The 19705-nt window shown below is 32.9% G+C and overlaps 1 protein-coding gene and 1 long non-coding RNA gene across 2 annotated transcripts in view; both read left to right on the top strand.

Moving 5' to 3' along the window:
• Nucleotides 1-19705, top strand: part of LOC133174437 (uncharacterized) — a 140594-nt gene that overhangs the window by 37152 nt on the left and 83737 nt on the right. The window lies entirely within an intron of this gene.
• LOC133174450 (uncharacterized) lies at nt 385-14190 on the top strand. The gene is made up of 3 exons (XR_009719144.1): nt 385-427; nt 7674-8055; nt 13571-14190. It is a non-coding gene; the product is annotated as an uncharacterized LOC133174450 (long non-coding RNA).

A 19705-nucleotide genomic window follows, 5' to 3' on the forward strand; every position in this document is an offset into this window, starting at 1 on the left:
TATAATAATGAGCTAATCAGATCTATTTCATTTTCTTGAATTTCAACATGTTCAACATAATCTACATGGGATATTTACACCCTAAAAAAAAATATTCAAAGACAATAAAGTATTGATGAACAGAAATCTCTGCACATTGTTTACTTGAGTGAGAAAACACATGCAAATAAAGTGTTCAATTTATTTATCCTAGCTGTACTAAAAACATTTTGATTTAGTGTAACAGTCCTTTGTCTTGATTCTAATCGGGATCGGTATTCAACTTAACAATTCACTTTCATTTTAATTATGCGAATGTGATTTTGACAGCTGACAAGAATATGTATTAATACATGTAATTAACTGGTTGTGAAACATTGATGATGACGTACCGTATGATGAGATATGTACATTTAATGTCCTCTTCACAAGGAGGGTTTAATTCATAGTAAGTTAATTACTGCTGCTTTAATTTAAACTGCATTCACACGGAGATTTAATGTGAATTAGTTAATTCAAATTAATTTACTGTGCATCAAATTTCTTTGCATTGACTTCGTATGAACACTATATATAAGCAAAGCTTTAATTATAATAAAATTTTGATGCAAAATGCGTAATGGCACAACTAAGCCGCATGCCATATGTTGGTGGTCAGGTACATGATTAAGTACAATGAAACAAATGAAAGCCACTAGTCCTCCTCAATTTTTTTGAAATGTAGGTTTTTTTTAATATTATGAGCTTAAGTTAAAAATACACTGTTTTATAAATAATTATATTTTGTATTTCCTGTCCTATACATATTGCAGGTACATGATTAGATATATTGATGACGCTTTATCAATTGACAGTAATTATTCATTTTTATTCCTACATTAATATATTAAGGTGTGACCAGTCAACAGAGGATGCTTACTCCTCCTAGTCACCTGATCTCACCTCTATGATTTCCAGGGGGTCCATGTTTTATCCCAAGCTCCTCACAAATTTGTATTGTTTATCATGTTTATAGATTTTTTGAGATTGATCACTGTTCATTATTTTTTTTTCATTCACATTGTATATCCCTTTGACCTCAAAATTAATGACACCACAGAGGCTGATACATCTGTTTCATATTTGGATATTTTACTAGATAAAGACATTAATGGCAAAGTAACAACTAAAGGACAAGTGCACTTAAGCAATGCTTAATGGACCCTTTTCAGTGCCGTATTACTTTAGAATATATTGCCAAATTGTTCTCTCTTGGTTATAGTTAAACACAAGTGGATATTTCTAGTTAACATCACATTAAAACATCACCTAAATCAGCACGGATTTGAAACAAATGAAGATTTTTAAATGCCTATAGATACCCCAAATCCGGAAAAGTTGTACCGAACTTATTTGAGTTTCGTCTATTTAAATCAAGGGGAGGAGACATTTAAATCGGACACTTGAACAATCTGATGGTGGATCATTGACGGGCGTGTCTGCCGAATGATACTTCTTGCGCTATTTTACCTGAGAAAAAAATGAATGAAGTTGTATAGATGCCTGTAGCCATAGTGATCAAACTAAGAAATTTGCACGCTTGCATTTGAAATAATACAATAAGTATTAACATTAGTTCCTTTAAATTTTAAAATGAAAAAAAAGTGTATATAGGTGACTTTCAATACCCTAGCACTGTCTTGCATGAATGTTAAAAATGTATGACGCTTTTATGTGTGATGACATTTTAACGACACTAAACTCTCCTAACCCTCCCGTGTTCCTAAAACGAAATACATACAAACTTCTCTATGCGGCACGACTTCGATATAATGATACAAAATGTGCATGGCTATCTTTTACAGTGAGCACCTTTGAGGAATGTTTACATGGGTAGAACTCACGTGACTACCGGTATTTTAAATAATTTATTCCACGGGTGGGTTCAACATAGGTCATACAGGTAAATAGCTTTCGCTTGCTATAGGAAAAACATTGAACTTTTCATACATTTTTAATATTTTAAGTACAAGCCTAATCTTGTACAAATTTCCTACTCTCACACAAGTTTTATAAACGTATACTGCGCTTTTTGTCATTCGCACAAGTTTGTACAACGTTAGGCTGACAGTAAACAAAAGCTTTGAAATGAATGACCGTCCTCGATTTACTGTAGAAAATCACGAATGTCGGCTGACCCCTACCACATTGTATGGCTTTGCTCTTTTTATATTCATGAATTTCAGCGATAAAATTTGTTGAATCTTGTGGTTTAGAGATCAATTAATGATCTGAGATGAAAAATTATGCTTAATTTGATTCTTCATTTTTTCACATTTTACCGGGGCCCTTAAGTGCACTCATTCTTTTATGATAAATACAACACCTTTAATTTTTCTATTATTAACTTCTCTTACTTATGTAGCATTATCACCAGTGAAATGGCGCCCATTTCACTTTTGATACTTATTTTAATATAGATAATAATTTTACTTATAATTTTAATATCATTCATAAAATTCATTTACTTTGATAAATTCTTGATATCCTAAGTTATTTGTTCACAAGTAATGAAATTAAACCAACACATTTTACATCTGGCTAATTCTTAATCCCCAGAAATATTTAGTGCTTTCTTAGCAATTGTAAATCATTTACACTCATACTGCCTGATGGCAATGGTCACTGATTAGGTGTTAGATTAATTAAATAAATCTTCTTTGACTTCCTGACATCAAAGGATGACACTTGAGTATTCCATTGTTCAGATTACTTAGTTGACAAGTTTTGCCCTTTGGCTATATTTACATTGAGTAATTTCTTACAATTAGTTAATAATATATATTTGAGAATACAGAGAGTTAAGGGAGATCTAGAGTGACAGAGCTAGTGAGTTGATGTGTTAATTAAGAACCATGTAGGAATTAGACTAAGAAACTTTTAAGATTCTATTTCTATTTAGGCCAGCTTTATCTAAATTTTAGTTAGGACTTGGACTTGCATCTTTATGTTTTTATGTTGTTTGGAATTCACTGTTACTTTAATAAACTGTCATTGTTACCCTACAAATTTGGACTTATGTGCTTCCTAACATTCCCCAAACCCTTGAGCTAAATTCCCCAATGAACGTGCACCGCCGAATTATGTCCCAGACATCTGAGAGCGCGGTCACAGAGTGGTCGAGAATCCGGTTCGAATCCTTTAGAATTCCTCTTACAGTGGACTAATGTGAACATTCTGGGACTCTTGGATTTCTACAAGACCTTTGTGTTGTTGAAACTGTGATTTGTGACTCTAACATTCTTCTAAAGAAAGGAGCCCTGCCATCAAATCTATACAGAAACAGCCTGCCAGTTCCTGTTGGTGAGTACAGCCACTACTATCACATGTGACACATGTACAGTTTTATAACTTTCTATTATTTTTATTAGATTGTTTTATTTACTGTATTTTTCACGATAATGGCTTACTCTGTTAGAAATCCATCTAGTACCCTCCCGTCCCACCCTCTTAAATTTGTAGCCTCCATTTCAACAGCTATCACCAATAAAAACAAAATTCAAGTCAAAATCTGGAACTTTCATATCAGTGCTCTAGTTGATACTGGTGCTAACATTTCTGTCATTTGCAACAAGTTTCTTAAGAAAATTTTCAGAAATCCTTATGTTTCAAGATCAAATTTTTCATATGTCAAGGGTGTTTGCAACACATCTCATAAAATTCTGGGAACAACAGACCTTGATATAGATGTCAATGGGTTGAAAATGCCCCATACTTTTCACATCTTGGAAACTTTGCCTCAAACCCTCATTTTAGGACAAGATTTTTTAGAACAAAACAAGGCTGTCATTGATCTTACAAACCATTGTGTTTCTTTTCAAAATGAAACAACCATTGCTTCTATTACAACCCCATACAACAAATATGATGGAAACCAACATCTTTCCCTTGCTCGTACATATTCTGAAATTTATTTACCACCTCTATCTGAGTCAACAATCACCCTATCAGTTTCTAATGTCCCTCATGGTTCTGAAGTCTTCCTTGAACCAGTGAACCTCCTTGTAAACAAGAATCTGGTTGGAAGCAGATGCGTTGCTACATGTGTAAAAGACACAGTTCCATACAGGATCCTAAATCCTCTCAATGAATCAGTTGCTTTAAAAGCAAATTCAGTTGTTGTGAAAGTTTTTCATATGGATTCCAACTTTGACATCATCTCCATTGACACTGTACACTCTGCATGCGTGTCAACCCTAGATACTACACAGACAATGGCCACTACAGATTATACATCTATCGCCAAAGAGCTCAGTGTAAACATTCAAGAACAAAACCTTTCGTCTGTCCAAATTCAACAACTCCTGACTCTGATTGGACAAAACAGAGATGTGTTTGCCAAGGATGCCTCTGAACTGGGGAAAACCAACCTCCAAACCCATTCAATTATCACAAACACAGACAAACCTGTCCGCACACCGAGATATGCTCAAAATCCACAAATGCGACAAGAGACAGAACGTCAAATTCAAGAGATGTTGAAAAATGGTGTGATTGAGGAATCCACTTCCCCTTACCAAAGTCCGGTGGTCATGGTTAAGAAGGCTAATGGACAATACAGATTTGCTGTAGATTACAGGAAACTAAATTCCATCACAGAGCTCGTTTCCTTTCCAATTCCTAAGCTAGACGAAGTGTTTGACACAATAGCCGACTCAAAATCCAAAATTTTCAGTGTGTTAGATTTAGCAAGTGGATTCTGGCAAGTGCCTTTGGATGAGAAAACCAAACACAAAACTGCCTTTATCACACATCAAGGACTGTATCAGTTCAAACGTCTACCTTTCGGCTTGACAAATGCTCCAACAAGCTATCAGATGCTGATGACAAAAGTCTTACAGGAATTAAACTGGAAAATTGCACTCATATACATTGATGACATTTTGGTTTTTTCTAAAAATTTTGATGAACATTTACAACATTTGGGCCTCATTTTTCAAAAACTTCGTAAAGCCAATCTCACTCTTCAGCCAGCCAAATGCCATTTTGCTGCCCAAGAAGTAAAATATCTTGGACACATAATCTCTGAAAAAGGTGTTGAGGTAGACCGTGCCAAAATTTCCACAGTTGCTGACTTCCCACAACCCCGAAATGCCAAACAGGTCCGCAGCTTCCTTGGAATGTGTAACTACTACCGGAAATTTATCAAAGACTACAGCAAGATTTGTGCTCCATTGTTAAATCTCCTGAAGAAAAACATCAAATTTCAGTGGAAACAAGAACACACTGATGCTTTCAACCTCCTGAAAACAAAATTAACAACAGCTCCTATCTTAGCGTTTCCTGACTTTGGCAAACCTTTTGTGCTATCCATTGATGCATCAGATGCTGCCATTGGATATGTCCTTGGACAAATAAATTCACAAGGACTTGAAAATGTAATTGCTTTTGGAGGACGTGCACTACGAGATCAAGAAAAACGATGGCACATTAACCATAAAGAAGGCCTCGCTTTGATTGAAGCCATCAAAACATTCAAGGCTTATCTCACAATATTCCAATCCAGAAACAGGTAGATTTCAAAGGACACAGTTCTTATTTCAGAATGAATAAGAATATTCAAATTCATGAACTATATAATTGTGCTTAATTGTTGTGCAACAATGTATTCCAAATGAATTTGCAAATGAACTCCAATGTACTATTCAAATGGACAAATTTCAAAGGACACTTTTAATAGCATGATTTTTTTGTTTTCAATGTTTATTTTTTATTGCATTGTACATGCAAGTCTTAATCATTTTCTTTTCGTCGTAAAAGATTTTATTGTGGGCCCTTGTATATATATGTAAAACATACTTATCATTACTTCCATTCATTCTAGCATAATTCCTACCAATTAGGATGCTATTTATGTATATATTTTTGATTGTTAATTGTTCTTATGAATGTTTCATTCATACTCTCTGACCCTACTATACCTTTAGGTTAAGAAAGTTTTCTTCCAGAAATTTAACCTGGTTAGGCTATCAGATACAATTGTGTATATATGTAGTTATACATTTGGTAGCTGTTTGTTTAAAAAAAAAGTAGGGTTATAATGATTCTTTGTAATTATGGAAGTTTAGGTATTTTAAGATTTCAGGAGAAATCTTTTTGGTGAAGTAGGGGGAGCATATCACCAGTGAAATGGCGCCCATTTCACTTTTGATACTTATTTTAATATAGATAATAATTTTACTTATAATTTTAATATCATTCATAAAATTCATTTACTTTGATAAATTCTTGATATCCTAAGTTATTTGTTCACAAGTAATGAAATTAAACCAACACATTTTACATCTGGCTAATTCTTAATCCCCAGAAATATTTAGTGCTTTCTTAGCAATTGTAAATCATTTACACTCATACTGCCTGATGGCAATGGTCACTGATTAGGTGTTAGATTAATTAAATAAATCTTCTTTGACTTCCAGTGAAATGGCGCCCATTTCACTTTTGATACTTATTTTAATATAGATAATAATTTTACTTATAATTTTAATATCATTCATAAAATTCATTTACTTTGATAAATTCTTGATATCCTAAGTTATTTGTTCACAAGTAATGAAATTAAACCAACACATTTTACATCTGGCTAATTCTTAATCCCCAGAAATATTTAGTGCTTTCTTAGCAATTGTAAATCATTTACACTCATACTGCCTGATGGCAATGGTCACTGATTAGGTGTTAGATTAATTAAATAAATCTTCTTTGACTTCCTGACATCAAAGGATGACACTTGAGTATTCCATTGTTCAGATTACTTAGTTGACAAGTTTTGCCCTTTGGCTATATTTACATTGAGTAATTTCTTACAATTAGTTAATAATATATATTTGAGAATACAGAGAGTTAAGGGAGATCTAGAGTGACAGAGCTAGTGAGTTGATGTGTTAATTAAGAACCATGTAGGAATTAGACTAAGAAACTTTTAAGATTCTATTTCTATTTAGGCCAGCTTTATCTAAATTTTAGTTAGGACTTGGACTTGCATCTTTATGTTTTTATGTTGTTTGGAATTCACTGTTACTTTAATAAACTGTCATTGTTACCCTACAAATTTGGACTTATGTGCTTCCTAACATTCCCCAAACCCTTGAGCTAAATTCCCCAATGAACGTGCACCGCCGAATTATGTCCCAGACATCTGAGAGCGCGGTCACAGCATTATCACCTGCATATGGAGTTTATGTCTCCCATTTGATTCAAAGGGCAAGAACCTGTGTACTATGTACAAACAATTACTAAAATGAGGCAAGCTATTGGTAAATAATTTGATGATACAGGTATAGCCAACATTTTGCAAATTCTGTGATCGATACAATGACTTTGTTAACAAATACAGTCTACAGATAAGTCAAATGTTTACTGATGTTTTTCATACAGAAATTGTTAGGCTGTTATTTTCATACTGAATTGTCTACAGATTTATCCATTCAACCTATTATGACAAGGAGCTCACAGCAGGTGTAACCAGTTGACAGGGGATGCTTATTCCTCCATGACTTTTGTTCCCACCTGCGATGTTTTAGAGATCTATGTTTGCTATACTCACAATTAGTAATGTTTCACTGCACCTTTGAGCTTAAATACTGTTTGTAATCTTCATATTTCATTAAAGGTCTGCAACATTCTAATAGATGGGAATCAATTTGTCTTTTCAGTTATGAACATTTCTTATCAACAACCCTATAAGAAGAAGGACCTCTGTTCTACAGCTTGTGGTGGATCATTGATCACATGATAATCAACCAAGTTTAAAGGAAGCATGTACATGTAACCACAATAGAAAGATTTAAGGATTGTGAGAAACCAAATATGACACATCAGAATAAAGTCCATGGGAGTATGAAAAAAAGAATAGTAGAGTGTAATCCTCAGAACTTTCTTCAGACTTCCACAAAGTCAGGAAAATACTGTTGAACTGACAAAATGAACAAAATCATGATTCTCAAAAATTGAAGGAAGACGTGTGAGTTAAGACTTTTGATGACAATTAAGAATCAACCATTGGAAATACAGCTTTGAACTTGGATCTCATTATTGGTAAGTGAATTAAACATTTATCTTGATTGTTAATGACCTAGCAATTTTGATAACTACCATTTTATTTTAACTAATTTTTACATGTAGCTTCCCACATTGATTTTTTTTAAATTTATACATGTATATAATTTCAATTTTCATGAAAGCTAATGGACAAGGTGCATGTATGTCTTCACACCCCCCCCCCCTTTTCCAGTTTTTAGCTCATCTGAGCTGAAAGCTCAAGTGAGCTATTCTGATCACACATTGTCCAGCGTCTGTCCGTCCATCTGTAAACTTTTCACATTTTCAACTTCTTCTCAAGAACCACTGTGCCAATGTTAAGCAAAGTTGTTACAAAGCATTCCTGGGTAATAGGGATTGTAAATTGTTATAATGAAGAGCCAACTTTCCTTCCAAGGGTAGATAATCAAGAAATGCAAAAATATGGTGGGGTCTAGGGCTGGGACTATATATTGACATATCGATAATATCGATTCTGTGTGAGGACGATACGCATATCAGTACATATGAAGAAATATTGAAATATCAATACATATGAAGAAATATCAAATGTCGCAAAAAAAAATTCTTACATGTTTTTCTTTCTTTTCTTAACATTTTGGGTTTTATTTTTGTTTGTATGTTGTTTAACATCCCTCTCAAGAATTTTTCACTCATATGGAGACGCCACCACTTGCCGGTGGAGAGCTGCAAATTTTGTCCTATACTCGGGACTTACAGCCATTGAGCAGTGAGGGATCTTTTTCATGCCAGCACCTACTGCGACACAGGACCTTGGTTTATACGGTCTCATCCGAAGGACCGGTCTCCACGTCCCACAGTGGGATTCGAACCCGCAACATAAGGATCAACTCCTTACTTCGTGACTCTAGAGCAGACGCTCTAACCACTGCGCCACGCGGGCGACCCTTTTGGGTTTTATATATAAAATGAATATGCTAAACATAAATATGAAATACATAACAATTAACACCACTTGTGTAAAATAATTTTGGTTCACAACAGATGTACAACTTCTTTGAATAAATTATTCTTATTTGTGAAGAAATATTTTGTTTATTTCAGTACAAAAAAGAGATTTAATAACCAATTAAACATATCGTGATATATATCGTATTGGCTTAAATATCGTGATACATATTGATATAGAAAAAATTGTATCGTCCAAGTCCTAATGGAGTCATTGAAACATTATATTATAATATATAGGAAAAAAATCTTTAAAAATCTTTTTCTCAAGACAACTGGACTAGTAAAGATAAAATTTAGTTAACGCTTCCTGAAGTAGTGTAGATTGTATTGTAAACTGTTTAAAACATGTCCTCTGGGGGTATGGTAGGGCCATAATAGGGAATCAAAGTTTTACATTGAAATATATATAGGAATAATTTTACACATGTTAAATATCTTCTTCTCAAGAAATACTGGACTAGAAAAGACAAAAATAATGGGCCTCTAATTTTGTTGTCAGCCCACTAGCTTTGCTTTGAGTCTAATCTCATAAATGCTTTCTCATTCAAAAATTAAAAAGTCTAGAGTAAAGATTCATTTAATAAAAAGTAGGGATGAGTATTGAAATGCAAAAAAAAAAAAAAAAAAATCATGACAGTAGTTTGACTTGTGTTTTATGATATATATTGATGTATATCACTTAATTTTTACTTTTGTTCTATATGTGTTTTATAGAATATAAATAAAAAATCCTAAAAGTTTTCAGACACTGTAAAATTGTTAGGAATAAATGCATTCTTCAATCATTATGCAATAAGGTATGTTTAAAAAATTATTTATAGAATCAATAATCTCAAAATTATATATATATATGTTAAAAAAGTTCCTATACACAATATTTTCATTAAAAAGCCCCTGCAACCTTTACATCTAATAATTATTTTCTTCAAATTTTAATCTGCTAGGGGTGGGATGATATACAAATTAGTGGCGTTCCAATCATTGATTATACTCAAAAATCAGTTGATTGCTGGCATAATCCAAGCGCTCGATTACAAAATTTTTATTTTGATTAATCGGTTTATCATTTTATTTTTTTTTTTACAAGCATTAATTAGTTTTCAGACGGAATATTCCAGCCGTGACTTATCTATTAACTTATTTGTGTTTCCTTATGGCACAGACGAACAGACAATTGTATCAATACCTGGGTAACAAAGCATGTTCCTGGGTATGGAAGTAAGTTTATATCTGTACAGTGTATGCAGAAAAATTAAAGAAAGACAGATACACACTCAATAATTAATATACTCAGTTGATATCCGTAACAACATTCATACATATGCAGAAAAGTAGCCATTTACCCATTCTTACCATTTAATTCATTTACCCATTCTTACCATTTAATTATCTAAATTGATACTTTGTTAGTGTCCGATTATATTCGATAATTAGTTAGTTACAGTAACCTGATCATCGATTATGAAATTCTTACCGATTCCCATCACTAATACAAATACACCGATACATACCGATATATTTTGCTAAGATATGGTTTATGATACATGCACTAGAATATCAGTACAAAACGATACACAAACTATTATACCTATCAAAAAATTGAGAATGTAAAATGGTGGCTTGTACAAAGTGAAGAGATGATATTGATATTGACAACATGCTTTAGAACTAATAAATTATAGATAAGGGGTAAAACATTTTAACTTTTAAGCATCCTTGCAAGATGTTTCTCCATCTGGCACTAACAGCTCATAACAAAGCATGGATTCTCCAATTTCAAGAATTTGAAATTTTGAAACAAATTGTGGATTTTTTTTTTTTTTTTTTTTTTTTTTTTTTTTAAACTTAACTTCGTTACAGACTTAATAATAATGTACATGTGATGTTTTTTTTTTTTTAAATGAATTTTAAGTCAGTGTTCTTGGTGAACTACACAACTATTTGTAAACAATTTGTTTAATATAGACATTTGGCAATAGGTACAAGTAATATTGTTTTTTTTTTTAATATTTAGTCAATGAAATTGATGAACTTCAAATATTAATTTCAAATCACATATGATTTGATATAGAATAATTTGTTGATTTATTGTCAAGAAAAAATGGTAAGTTTTTCTAATAGTTTTATAATGTATCATATATAATAATGAGATACATATCATATCGTGCTATATGTATGGAGATATGTATCATATCGCAAGATCTGTGTATCGTCCCACCCCTATAATCTGCCATGATAGCAAGAATGATTCGAGTGATGAAAAATATTTGCTAAAAAGGGTAGATTAAAATTTCTAATGTTTAAAAAATATTTTCTCTACTCATTATTCATTAAAATTTTATGTTAATCTAGTTTTCAACTTTATAATTCTGTTTGAATCACCAAATTATCATTTTTTAAAACAAAATTGCTCAATCCAAAAAAAGTTGGGTCTTTTAACATGTTTAACTTTTAAGGTTGTGTAAACTTCTTATTTTATTAGTCCCCTGTCGGTAAAACTGGAGGGGACTATAGGTTTACTCCTTGACTGTCTAACAGTCAGTCTGTCCCATTTAGTTTTCCACACTTCTTCCTTTTATTACAACTGTGCTCTGAAAAGTGGGATTTTCCTTTTAATTTATTTAGTTAGCATGTTCTATTATGACACATCAATTTGCATGTACTATAAAGGCCAAAATAAACAATACCTTTGTTTCCCCTAAAGCGACCGACCCTATTAAATTGCACTGACAAGTTTTCAGATATTTTTTTAATGATTATCAATTCTTATAAAATACAATTTCATCAAAATCTGTTTTTATCAGAACAGCCGATATTGTTTTACTGTGATTTTCAAGCCTTTGCTGGAAACAAAATCGTGCCCATTACATGTGGTCACATAGGAATACTTTATTTGCAGTGTTGTACAACAACAACAACAGTGACGTATCAACCTTGTGCCTTTAGCTTATTCGAATCCTACACGCTTGAAAATTTCATTAATAAAATATACCATAACTATTTAAGAGTGTTTCGGTTGGAATTTGCAATCCCATCTTTTGAAATTAACTTAAAGGTACTTAGTACATGGCAAGGCCTGCCTCATGAGCAGATGAGGGGCCTACCTTGTGAACACATCAATCAATTTCATTTTATTTAATTTGAGTTTTTATCTAATAAACAGTTCATCTATGTTCCATAGGAGTTGTAAATATGTCTGCATATTGCATCCTGATGAATATAATTTAGACACGCTTTCTTCATGCCTTTTATTCATGGGTTAAACTTTGTGACTATGACATTGTGTATGGGTTGCCCACGTGGCGCAAAGATTAGAGCGTTTGCTCTCAAGTCATGGTGTAAGGAGTTAATTTTTACAGGCCTCCACATACATCGCGGGCTCAAATCCAACTGCTGGACATGGAGGCCGGTCCTTCAGATGAGACCGTATAAACCGAGGTCCCGTGTCGCAGTTGGTGCTCGCATGAAAAAGATCCCTCACTGCTCAATGGCTGTAAGTCCCGAGTATAGGACAAAATTTGCAGCTCTCCACCGGCAAGTGGTGGCGTCTCCATATGAGTGAAAAATTCTTGAGAGGGATGTTAAACAACAAACAAACAAGCAAACATTGTGCATGGCATATTAATCATTTTTAGATATGGTTTGGTTCAATTAAATATTGAAAAAGTACATTGCATTAAGCACTGGAAGCTGATAGTAGGTTTGAAAAATACTCGAATGTCCGGTCTTTGCGATCTGAGAATCTTGTCTTCTTAAGTATTCGATTTCAATAATTCACACTTGTGTGAAATATTTTACAAGTTCAATTTAATAATACCTGGGAATTTAATTTACCTTAAATTAAGCTTTTCAATGGCATTTGTATGATAGTCTTGTTTACAAATCGCTTTCTTTTGTACTGTTCTTATTTATAAAGGTATTATTCCATTAAATTTCAGACGATATTTTCAAAACTGCTGTCTGAAAAAAAATTATTTACCTAATTACCTACCTACCCAACTTGAGATTTTAGGGTCGGGTTAGGGGAAACAAAGATATTTTTAATGATGGCCGAAGATCAATATTTTTATGATGTTCATTTTAAAATTAAGCAATATACTACTGTTCCAGAGAGTCTCCAAAATATTTGTACATCATATGTTATTATGTTAGTCCCCTACCAGTGAAACGGAGGGGACTACAGGTTTCCCCCTTATCTGTCCATCAGTCTGTCTGTCTGTCTTCGTCACCTGGTTTTCTTGATTTTTTTGTTTTCTATTAAACACTTGCAGATACATGTGTATTTAGCTGATTTTTAGTATATGTGACTGCATATGTACCTTGATAAGTTACAGATCAAGTTTGCAATTCATTCCACTTTGTTGATGTTTGACAGAGTTTATATATATAGCCTTTTTGATTTTTAAGGGGAACCAGATTACACTTACCAGTAGCTTATGCAGTACTCTCAGAATTATTGTTATATTTGAATTTATTGAACGTTTTTTTTTTTTTTAAACATGCATGATTAAACGATCATTTAAATTTAATTTCAATATAGATGCTTGCATGATGGTGGACTGAGGAAGAAAACCAGGACAAAAGAAAATTCCTTGTGTTCGTCAGAAAAAATAAATCATGCAGCCATTTTGAGTGCTTGAATGCCCAACTGAGAGAGCCAGCCAGTGCTGAAAATATTTCTTGGAAGTTAAACCAAATCTGCTGTGACAATTGAATTAAAGCTTTAAAAGTACATTTAAAAACATACTGATTCATCTATAAGTGAGACTTGATTGCCTTTGACAGTTGCCAGTGGAATTCAGATCTTTGTACCAGTATTAACAGTATTAATATATTGAAGTGATTCGCCTTAAAATTACATTTGTATATGGTGTAATTACCTCAAGGAGATATAACACACCTGGTTAAACAGTAATTAAGGTTCATAGCTAAACATGGATATGGAATTTAGCTTACCTGATCCAAAAGGGAATTAATGACATTGCACAATTCTGATAAAAAGAAGTCTCTGGTATCCAACAATGCAACATTTATATGTTTGACTGTTTGTCCTCCATTAACTTTTAACATTTTCTATTTTTTTTTCTAACATTTGTTCAGTGTAAACCACATTTATACAATGTATCTCTGCTTAAAAGGAATAAAGCTTATTAAAATAAAGGGCTGCATCCTTTTTCAAGGGGAGGTAGATAATGAATAAGTATGAAAAATGGGATAATGTCATTTAAAATCTTTCATGTTAAGAACTATTTGGTCATATAAGACAAATGTTATCCAAGAGTTTTCTTAATGAGCATAGATTCAAGTTTTTTTTCATTGCCCGTAGAGCTGCAGAGGGGTTAAAAATTTTGCATCGAAATATGTATATGTGAAAAACTAGCAGGTTAACATAAATCAGAGTCATATGCAAACATTACGACATCATATGGATTTAATTTTGTTCAAATTATAGAAATTGGGCTTAGGAAAGGCCTAAAAGTAGGGTTTTCATTTTGCATGTATCTATGTGTCAACATTTAATTTTGTTTAAATTATGGACATTGGGGTTAGAAAAGGACTAAAATTAGGGTTTAAATGTTACATGTATACAGGTGTCAACATTTCTCATGGGAATGTGGAGGGGAAAATCTTTGAAAACAATCTTTTTAAGAACAATAGACACAAATGACTCAGGCAAGCATTTTGGCTTTTGGCATCTTCAGTGTACTGGATTTTCATTCATATAATTTTAAGAACATAAAAGTAAACCCTGTTCTGAAGAAACACAGCGAGTTTGATTATTTTAAAAATAATAAATGATTTTAATGGAAAAAGATGAATTAAGCTATTGTCATAAAGGTCCAGTTTTCATTTTGAAGTCTTTGTAACCTTGGGTTTTTACCTATTTGAGAAGAAATTTGAATTTGTATTTCGGTTTTTACCAATTTGAGAAGAAATTTGAATTTGTACTTCGTCGTACGTGGCATATATCTATATTAACCAGTATATTATATGAAAATATTGTTCAGACTTAGCTGACTTATTAATGAAATAATTTGTAAAGATCAAAGTGAGTCTTCTGGTCAGGGTTTTTTTTTTTTTTTTTTTTTTTTTTTTTTCTCCAAGTTCCAAGTACTTTTTTTAATGAGTTTTTTTTTTTAAATTTTTTTTTTTTATCAAATTTGAAAATATGTAAAGATATGCACTATTCATATTTCAAATCTCAGTGGAAGTTATGTTTGAGGACCAATATTGAAATATACATGTATCAGTCTATTTTATTATTTGATCTCCTAGCCTAGCCCGTATTCTTTAATGTGATTAAATATTCTCATTACATAAATGAATTAATAAAGTAAATTTAATTTGTATTCATTTTAGCAAATATCTATGTATTTGATTGTGTCGGTCAAAAGTTTTTTTTTTTTTTTTTAAGAACTTAAAACCAAGCTTAAAAAATTATGTTTGCATTTGCAATATCCGGTAACATGCCTCAAATTTTAAGCAAATTTGCCAAAATCTTCCTGCGACTTAAAACGTGGTGTTTATGAGGAACTAGTGAATTGTATATGAAATTACGTATGGCTGGGGATGTGGTGAAGTTTGAGACTGTGATGGCTGGGGCCATGAATGTTATTTTATTCAAGGATATAACGCTACCTTATTCAAGGATAAAACGCTAGTGAAGGACCACGCGTGGGTTTTTCGAAAAGACAGGGTACTAAATTTCATGGGTGATATTGAGGATATCAAATCTACATTCGAGAAAGGAATCAGTGACAATGTTAAGCACCCCCCCCCCTCCCCCCGCTTCACGTTTTGGGTACTTATATGAGAATCCACATCCTCCCTTTCTTTTCTCAAAATTTCCACTTTGTACGATACTGATAGAAGGTGTAAAGAAAAATAATATATTATTTAATAAGGTTGGATACAGGTGGGATTGAACCAGGGCTTCGGAGCACACCCCATTATAGAAATTTTGGAAATACTTAAGGAACCTATAAAAATCAGTTTTTTCTTGATTATTTCTTCTTTCTGTCGAGAACACATTGCCGAGTTCACAAATCCACAAAACCTCTTTTCACTAAATTCAATCTTACATGTAATGCTACAGGAGTTGAAGTGTCTTGATTTTATTCATTATTTTAGAATAATTCATCATTTATTTTAAAATGAAAGTAAAAAACAAAGATAATTAATCACGAGTTTCAGTGCCAACTCGCCTTAAAAACCAAAAAGTTCAATGAATGAACGCATTATCTGAAGACTGGGTATTAAATTAGTGTCCTACCTCTTTTCTATAGAATGTACATGTATGCATCAAGATCCAGTGGTATTTAAGGGATTTTATCAATGTAGATAACAACTACAACGTTAACAAGTGGAATTTTAATGTGTACCATGGTGTTATACCTAAAATATGTTTTACAAGATTGGCGAAATCGCACTGCATTTCAGAACATCACAGAAATTCTTTTTTTTTTGTGACCATGGCAACACCGTTCACTGAAATAAAAAAGTGAAATAGACAAGTAGAGCTTAAAACTAGTTAATGCATGCTTTGTTTTGATAGCATCAGTTTTTTCTCTTTAAAGGAAGTATTACTTGTCAATTTATTTGTATTTCTGAGAAGTTTTGTTTTCAGTTTTATTGGATTTTAATGTGAAAAAACCCCTGCTCGCCCAGGGACGTAAAACAAAGCATTAATTTACTGTGGCTTAAAGGGTTTTTATCACGTATCTAAATTTCTTAAAAATGAAACGATATTATATTCTTGAAACATATAATTATCGTTTAATTATGAAATAATGTTGAAAACGGCCGTAATTAGACGATAAAACGCCCGTAATATAGGGTCCTCGGAGTAAAAATCTCCACTAATTAGATAGGGGTCACATGGTACTGAAACGTCATAGGTGTCAATGGTCAATAGAGAACTCGTAAAACTTATCGTAAGAAAAAATAAATTGAATAGATTTTTACGCTAAATAAATAGAATACACAATAGGGCCGGTTGAAATTTTGACATCGACTATATTCCTTTGGTTATGGACGATCAATCTTTTATGTATGAACGTCTAGCAGAGAGAAATAACCAGAAAATATGCCGACGATTTGAGAGGTTGTACCGAAGACGAAGCCGTTAACAACTCGGGACTTCGACTAAATAGAACGAATTACTAAAGTTTAACTTCGTAAACATTTATAAATATGGGAATTTTAAATTCTCATTCATTATTGTTTTAATTAATTATATAAATAAATCCTGTATATCTTCTATCTGTTCTAGCAGTGAATATCATGTGCTAGAAATGACACTTCTTCAATGGCGCCGTACGCCATTACGAAGTTCACAACATTCCTACTAGATTCTGTGCGACTTTTAAAAAATGCGTGTTTGTCATTTATTTATTTTTTTTTTAGAGGCATCTTTCCCTAAAATATTTTATAGGACAGAAAAAAAAAATCGTGATCGATCGGGCATAAACAATTGTTCTGAATAGAGATAAACGCCATCGCATTTGCAGAAAAAGGCCCCCTTTCATCTCTCGACAAAGTCCAGGAAATGTGGGAAAAAAATTCTTCCTAAACCCTTCCTTGTGCACATTTGTGCATCCTAACGCCATAAATTATACCTTACTAGCTGTCAATTATCACTTAATTATTTTCTAACGGGTTTAATAGACACAACAAATGAGCCCTTTTGTATACACAATAATAAGTACTTCGCTTGACCAGGATTGACACCTATGACGTCAGAGCAATGGCGCGTAACATCGGCGATCAAAATATGCATATTGAGAAATTCAAACTTTAAATCGCTGAAACATCAAAAACATTAATTTTCTGCCCAAAATTTTTAAATATATGATTTTAATAGCATGTAAACTTTGTCATATCAAAAAATTTTGATACGTGATAAAAACCCTTTAATGAAATGAGCTTGTTAGACCAGTAGCGTTGGCCTATATATTATAGATTTTAGCGAGAGTGAGTATCTGAGGACCCGGAAATCCAACATCGTTATTTTGGTATATTAAGCTTATACTTTCATGTAAATTTCAAGAAACATTTTTTTAAAACACTGTTACCCTCTGAATGATGAAACTATCACCGTTTGAAATGTACCCCAAGGACATAACACCTTCTCCCCTGTCATGCCGTTGAGTGACTTTTATCTGAACAATTAAAGTGATATTTTGTTTATTGAATTAAGCAGTTAATTGATATCTATTTGTATTTTTCTCCCTTCCATTAATTCTATTTTCAATTAAAAATATTCCTTTGTATCTTTATATCAATTGTCATGTTAGAATATTTGGCAGTTGCAGATCTAGAGCGGCAGTCAAGGCGCTCGGACCACCGACTCCCGACCTTAATTGCAGATTTTGTTAAATTTTTTGAGTTTTAATAAATTTGTAAAACGGAAACCGACTTATGCAATTTCTCTTGGTCACAAAACCACGCCTTCCAGATAGAATTTAGGAAAAGTCAACATTGCTTGACGACGGGTGATATCACCCCCCCCCCCCTCCACCCCCCGCAAAGACCGCCCGGAATCTATGCGCGAGCGCTTCATCTTTATTTGTATTTGTATAAAACCACGGCCGTAACTACCATTGAGGCAAGTGAGGCAAATGCCTCAATAAAATTTATGAGTTTTCTGAAAAATTGAAAATGGCTTTACTTTGATCTGAAATTATTTGCGTCTTTGTATTAAATTCATTATAATACTTTCAACTTTACTTTCAATTTCTGTAAATAGACCATCTCACCAGGTGCTTCATTATAGTTTAGAAAGCATGTAAAAAATAATTCAAAAGCTGTGAAAAATTTCAAAGATTAAGTCTTTAATGTACTAAAATCCAGGTTTTGAGACCCCACGTGAACCCCCATCAGGGCACTACCCTCAACCCCCAGTGGCCCCCAGAATATCCTTGCCTCACTAAAAATTTGAGCTTGTTGCGGCCAGTGGCGTAGCTTCCATTGAATCACGGAAGCACGTGCTTCCACGTTGTTCGGTGGTGAAAATGAATTCATAAAAAGTTAAAATGCTTTTCAAAAATGAAATTAAAACACTCTCCGAAGAAAATACTGAACTGTAGAAAAAAAATTGCATTATTTGTAAAATGTTTTAATTGAAATATTGTATGAATATCATTTCTATATATAATTTATAAGACTCAAGTTCATGAAAACATACATTTATGATTGCAATTTCAAAAGCATTTTATGAAGGATAAGACATACTTAGTGTAAATTGTAAAACATTGAATATATGTAAAGTGCATGTAGACCTATAACAGGCTAATAATAAGGACATCTGGGAGAACTGCTGCTGTGTCGTCCGTAAGATTTTTTCCTCGCTGAAAACGCATTTATGACAATATATATATTGTGAATAATAACTACAAAAAGTATTTAGAAAACAATATTCACATTTAACATTTTAAAATGTTATTAACCTTAAGTCTATCGTCACCTGTCTAAAATGCACCAGCTTCCAGGGGCTTCGCACCCAGAGTGCCCCAGGACTTCGCCTTGGTCCCACAGGGGCCTTATGCCCCCCCCCCCCTTGCCTTTTATGCCTCCACATTGATCGACCCCAAGCTACGCCACTGGCGGCCTTGTAAAACATTCATTATAATATAATAAATACTACTTGTAGTATAGGGTACATGTAACATTTTAA

Source organism: Saccostrea echinata, unplaced genomic scaffold (assembly GCF_033153115.1).
Source record: "Saccostrea echinata isolate AGI-Se365-2 ecotype Australia unplaced genomic scaffold, CSIRO_AGI_Sech_v1 ptg000058l, whole genome shotgun sequence".
NCBI classification, from domain to species: Eukaryota; Metazoa; Mollusca; class Bivalvia; order Ostreida; family Ostreidae; genus Saccostrea; species Saccostrea echinata.